A 5,859-nucleotide genomic window follows, 5' to 3' on the forward strand; every position below is an offset into this window, starting at 1 on the left:
GTAATGTTCCGGGCAAATTCGAAGGTTTCTAGGTATGGCTTAATGACGAGGGAGGGATGAGGGACATATGGTACGAATTTGGGCCAGTTTGGGTGAGTTAGGGTTTTCACTGGATTTGTGATCTGAAATTCGAGAGGCTGGGTTGGGATTTGAGGGATGGGATTTGGGGATTTAGGAAGAGGAGGGGACGGGGATTCAATGGTGTAGTTTTGGGTCCGTTTGGCATAACCGGCGACTTGGCCGGAAAATTTTGAACGGATATTCGACGAGATCGGCTATGATTCGAGGGGAATTGAAGGCATGGTTGGACAGGGGAGGGCGAGGGGAGTCAGTGGTGTATTTTTGGTGCTCATCGGAGCATCGCCGCCGGCGGCGACGATTTCCGGCGGGCGGCGGGCGGCGGAGGGACGGTGGGGCTAGGGCGGAGGACGGCGGAGGAAGGCGGGGTTAAGGTTTGTACGAGGAGGATGGGAATTGTCGTGGATTTTTGTATAGAGGTTATTACAGTTTTATTAAAAATTGAAGATCGGATCTAGACCGTCAGATTTAGGAGTATGGACGGTTACGATTGATTTGCCAAACGACGTCGTTTTTGTTATGGGGGGGACTGGACCGGGTAGGGGCGTTTGGGCTAGGTTGGGGTGGGGTGTTTTTGTTTGGGCCTGGGCAACTTGGCCCAGTTCTTGCCAGTCATTTCCTCTTTTTTTTTTTTTTCTTTTGTTTGTTTTCTTGTATTTTAATCACTTTGCTTTTTTTGTTATTTTATATATTTTTGTATTTTGTATTTATTTTATGAAATGCTAAACAAAGCAAAAGACCTAATTGAGCTATTTAACTCCTAAAATTATTTATAGCTCTATTTAAAGACAAATGCAACAATTAGCGACGCAAAGAACTATTTTCTTGCAATTTTCTTTACATTTTATTCTAAAACTAATTAATACTAAAATTGTGAAATTAAATCCCTAAATGCCCATGCATATTTTTGGTATTTTCATATGGATTAAAATGCACAAATAAAAATGCAACAATTACCAAAGGATGCCACAAAATTCACAAAAAATTATAAAATACTAGAAAAAATTGTTTTGTTTGAAATTTGGGAATTACTGCTTAGGGCAAAAATCACGTGCTCACAATTATGATTGAGGATGGTGGTGGTGGATGGTGATATTTAATAATGGCGGGTGGTGGTAGTAGTTGTGATTGAGGAAGGTGGTGGGTGGGTGGTGGTAGGTTATAATGATGGGCAATGCCGGCTGTGGTTGTTGATGGTGATGGGATAGTTAGTTGTGGTAGTTGAGGTGGATGGGTGTTGATTGTGGGTGAGAATGATGGTGGTCGGAGTGGTGGGGTTGGTGGGTAGTGATAGTCGATAATGGTAGCGGCTATGATTGAGGATGATGGTGGCGTGGTGGTGGTGGTGGTGGCGGCATATGGTGGTAGTTGATAATGGTAGGCGGTGGCGGCAGTTAATAATGAATATGTGATAGCATCTTAATGAAATTAAGGCTCTATTATAGATCTTAATCATACAGACCTATTCAGACCCATTGAGTGGTTATGAAGTAAAAAAATCAAACACACTTAATGATTAAGATCTGAATAATTAAAATTCAGAATTAAAAACAAACGTGTTATGAAACAAAAAAAAAAGAAGAAAAGTATTGCAGAGAAAAGTAGAGGGAGAGAATTCTTATTGATTTGGGATGAATTACGATGGAATAGAACCCTCTATTTATAGGGAGATGGTGACTTAGCCACCAAGTAACAAACCCTAGAATCTCTCTAAATATAGACATTCACCATAAATGGAATTCTATTTATAACACTCCCTCTTGAATGTCTATTAACAGATAATGTGCCTCGTTAAAACCTTAACTAAAATAAACATATCTAACAATACGCCTTTTGGTTGCCTCGTTAAAAACCTTGCAAGGAAAACCTAGTGGGACAAAAACTTGTAAGGGAAAAAGAGTACAACGCGTATTAACTCCCCCTCATGAGAGCATCAATTCACATCCTTGAGCATTTGCATTCCAATCTTGTGCACCATCTTCAAAAGATCTTTGGTAGAGATTTGATGAACAAATCAGGCATATTAACTTGAATGAATATATTGCACCTTGAAATCATCATTCTTGATAGAGATATAATGTCTTCATAAATACGTAGAATGGCTCTTCAATATCTCTATGGAGGTATTCTCGCTATCACATTATCATGCTTATAGTTATAGCAAGATACATATATGCACAAATTGCAACGAGGATGTGGTACTTCAAGATCAAGAATTGTATATGCTTCAAGCAATTTAAATCTTTTAAGGGTCTCATAAGTTAAGCCATATAAGTCATATAATAGACTTTAATTAGATGCATATCAAGGTTTCATGTCATGCTAGACAAATAAGATATCGAAAACTGATTGCACATATCATTGGCTTTATACTTTCAAGTATTTGAACTACATGTCTTTCATATGAATTCAAATTATACTTGAATTGTGGCTCTTCCATTTGGCCAATATTTTTGTGTCTATATTCGATAGACTTAAGATCCTCATCTATCTTAGCGCTATGATAGATGTCGTCGAAAAATATTTTATATCGGTTCCAACCTCCTTATTTTTCATAAAGACATAACATAGAGATCTCTTCATTCATATATTCAGGTACCTGAATCTCTCATGAGATTTTATGAAGTGTTATGTCATGTGATCCTCTAGATCACTTGCCTCCTTTATTATGATCATTTAGATCATTTGCTCATCTTCTTTATCAAGAAGTTTATTCGAAACCGATTTGTCTATACGCTTTAAGCTTACCATAGACTTTGTCCTTCTAGGACTTAATAGGAGCATTTGCAATAAGAATATAGTTACTTTCTTTGGGTCAGCAAATGCGTCTGGCATACTTTGCAATAAATTGCACATGAATTATCCTTTTATGAACTTCAAGTTCATATTATCTTATTCGAGGATCTAGATGTATAAATGATAATTCATTCCACGTAACCTTTTCTCAACTGTTTATCATGTCTCCTCCCCCCCCCCCCCCCATGTTAGAAAAACTAACTTGTTTTCTCAACTTTGAGAACCCATCTTTGTGCGTTATGGTGTTAATCAAAATATACACCGCACATCAATAATAATAAGATGGAATTATTTGGTTCCTGACCATGAACCACCTGTGAGGGGAGAAATTAATATACTTTCGTATATAACGTATATCAAACTGGTATATAAAACTTTATTCTCATAAGCAATTGTTTAGCTATTAAGTTGAGGCACTCAATAAATCATTTTGCTAAACCAGCTGTGATGTAGACCAACTTATCAAGATGAACTTCTTGAATAGAAAATCTGGAATATGCTCTAAATTAAATTATTGAGCAAGTTACCTCGCAAACACCATGTTGCGGGTTAATAATAATCGCACATGTAACCATCTTATAGATGCATCTTATGTGGTATATATGGCAGGTGAATGGGCCCATATTCACCTTTTAAATTTCCAGCATTAATGGGATTCGATCCCAATTTTAGTTGGTCTATTAATTAATGAGAACAAGCAACATAAGAGAATTCGTAAAGAACTTTCTGGTTCTTTAATATTTACCCATGTGAATTCTCTTTTATTTTTGCACATCATACTTAAATTGATATGGCTAAACCAATTATGCCAACTTAATAAATTATCAATATTGATAAACTTCAGATTTACACCATGACGTGTGCAATTATCAATAAACTCCAAGTTTATTATGATATGGGTTTTTATGTTAACAAACTTCTCCTTATTGTGGCATTCTTTTGTTTGTGTAGTACAAACTGGAGAATAAAGCGGGTAGCTTTTCACATACATATTACCCCGCTACAAGTTGTAGTAATAGAAGATATTAAATCTTTCCTTTATTTATAGTCTCAATATAATCAACCGCTTTCGCGTATACTTTGCAAACTGAATAAGTTTCTTTGAGACTCACTAAAACACAATACCTTATTGGTAATCAATTGTGTTTCTCCAAAATAGTATAATTGGCTCTTGCAGAGTTCTCAATTAATTTTGTAGTACCACATATTCATCAACATCCATATGGTGAATATCTCTTTTAAAGAGAAAGTTATACCATTATAGTTATGGTCAAAATTATATGCAAGATCTGTTTCTTGCATTACCGTTGTCTTTTAACAATCACAATGCCAAAATATTTTGGCGTACAATAGGTACGTGACCAATGACCATTCATGCCATAATAATGACATTATTTTCTTATATCATCTCAAACCTCCTTTTAGAGGTGAGTGCGGTATATTCACTAGCACTAGCACGTTCATATTCTTTAAAGAATGAATATGTATTCATAAATCAGATGTTGTCACATTCACATCATGAATGGACCATAATCATCTATATGTGCTTTACAAAATCTCATGTCAAATCGATGACAAATATTTTCCACAGAGTGAAAGATTATTTTGAGAATCCTTATTATACTCATTATCACAATGATGACGATTATAATTTCGTCCATTGCCACGTCCACATCGATTGATACATTCATAGTGATAATTTTGTCTTCTATCAGACTTATCACATACTGCTATCACATTCTCTTAAGGGAATGAGAATGGAGCAAATTCAATGGGACAGGTTTCCACTTTTTGTGCCCATAATCATACATGAATTTGATCATGGCAAGACATAGAAATTTTACCACTTTGGGCGGTTATAATTTCTTTCAAACTCCATTAGAGTTATTATCAAATTTTGTTGTCTTTGCTTGTATATAAAATCAAATTATAGAATTTCAAGAATTTAAAAGAGAAAAATAAAGTAAAATACTTACTTAAATCCAGAATTTAATCATGAAGGAAGTTCATGGAACGATTGACAATCATTATGCTCAATCCCAAAGCTTCTACTCAATTGGTTAGAGTCTCGTGCTGATAACGTGTTATGAAACAATAAAAGAAGAAGAAGAGTATTGCAGAGAAAAGTAGAGGGAGAGAATTCTTATTGATTTGGGATGAATTACAATGGAATAGAACCCTCTATTTATAGGGAGATGGTGACTTAGCCACCAAGTAATAAACCCTAGAATCTCTCTAAATATAGACATTCACCATAAATAGAATTCTATTTATAACAAAACGCACTTAGGGTGTGTTTGGTATGAAGGAAAACATTTTAAAATGTTTTCCAATTTTCCCATGTTTGGTTGGCTTAAATGTTTTGGAAAACATTTTCCTTATCAATTCATTTTCCTCCAATTGGAGGAAAATGTTTTCCTTATCAAAAGAAGGGAAAACATTTTCCATTCTCAACCTTTCTCACTCTCACCAACCCACCCCACTCCCTTTCCAAAAAAAGCCTTTTTTTTTTTTTTTTTTTTTAAATTTTCAGTTGTTTTCCGTTACCACTCACCCCTACCTACCCTCCCATACCCTCCTCCTCCCTCCNCCTCTCACTTTCTTATTATTACTTTGTTTACTTCTCCTCTCTCTACCTCCGTCCCTCCCACCTACCTACTACTCTACTTATTCTATCTACTACTACTACTACTACTACTAACTCTAATACTATACTAGTTACTACGTATACTACGTTNNTAAGTCGTAATACGTGTAACGTAGTACGTATACTGACTTATGTCGTAATCTACGTNTACTTATAGTTCTAGTCGTTAGTAGGTTCGGAAGGTTCGGTAGGACGGTTAGGTAGGCGGTTAAGGNGGTAGGTACGTAGGTACGTGGTAAACTGGTTAACTAGGTTAACGTAGTTACTACGGTATTAACTAGGAACTTACGTAAGTACTAGTAACGTAGTCTAAGTTCACGTTACGATAACGATACGTA

Source organism: Nicotiana attenuata, chromosome 8 (genome assembly GCF_001879085.1).
Source record: "Nicotiana attenuata strain UT chromosome 8, NIATTr2, whole genome shotgun sequence".
Taxonomy (NCBI): Eukaryota; Viridiplantae; Streptophyta; class Magnoliopsida; order Solanales; family Solanaceae; genus Nicotiana; species Nicotiana attenuata.